This window comes from Sciurus vulgaris, assembly GCF_902686455.1.
Source record: "Sciurus vulgaris genome assembly, chromosome: 10".
In the NCBI taxonomy this organism is placed as follows: domain Eukaryota; kingdom Metazoa; phylum Chordata; class Mammalia; order Rodentia; family Sciuridae; genus Sciurus; species Sciurus vulgaris.
The window spans coordinates 143,466,470-143,467,192 of NC_136470.1; positions in this window are offsets into that span (position 1 = coordinate 143,466,470).

The following is a 723-nucleotide window of genomic DNA, read 5'->3' on the forward strand; positions in this document are numbered from 1 at the left end:
AGGTCGGCAGGTATTTCAGGAAGAATGCAAGACTTATCTGTGTGAAAAGCCATTGGGCCTCAGGCTCTGACCAGGATCTCGGAAGAGAGTCCTAAGTCCCAGTGGGACTCTTCCTCCAGAAACCTGAGTAATGGTGCTTACTACACTCACTCCCTGAGTGAGCCGGGATTAAACACTTCCCACCAACACCAAGGGGAGCTGGAGGAGCCGGCAGTGTAAGCTGTTCTAAGTAACAGAAAGGAAGGGAGTCAGCGCTGCGCTAACCAGCAGATTCCCAGTAGGGACGGCAGGGGAGGCTGTGCCCACACACCCGGCCCCTGGGGCACGTGGCATTGCTGGCACCCCGGGGATTACCAACACTGCTGCAGGACAAGGGCACAGAGTTGTCATGGAGACCCAAAGCTTCAGCTCTCGGGGTTTATGGAGCGCGTCCAGGGCCCTCTCGGTGAACGCAGCCAGCTCCGTTCTCCCCGCTGCTGGACGTCCCAGCCGAGGGCCTGTTGGTGAGGGTTGAAGTCAAGGGCAGCCTGGCTCCGTCGCCAAGGTGTCCTTTTGTGTACGCGTCCTGTCTTCAGGAGGGAAGCTGGTTCACGCTTGCCTCAGCCCTTGTCAAGGGCACTGGTTTCTGTAACACGGGAACCAGGTGCGTTTCCCTGCCGCAAAGGTTTCCCTGCGGCGCCGCCTGGCCTCTGCAGGTTCCCGCCCTGGGTTCCAGGACAGGCT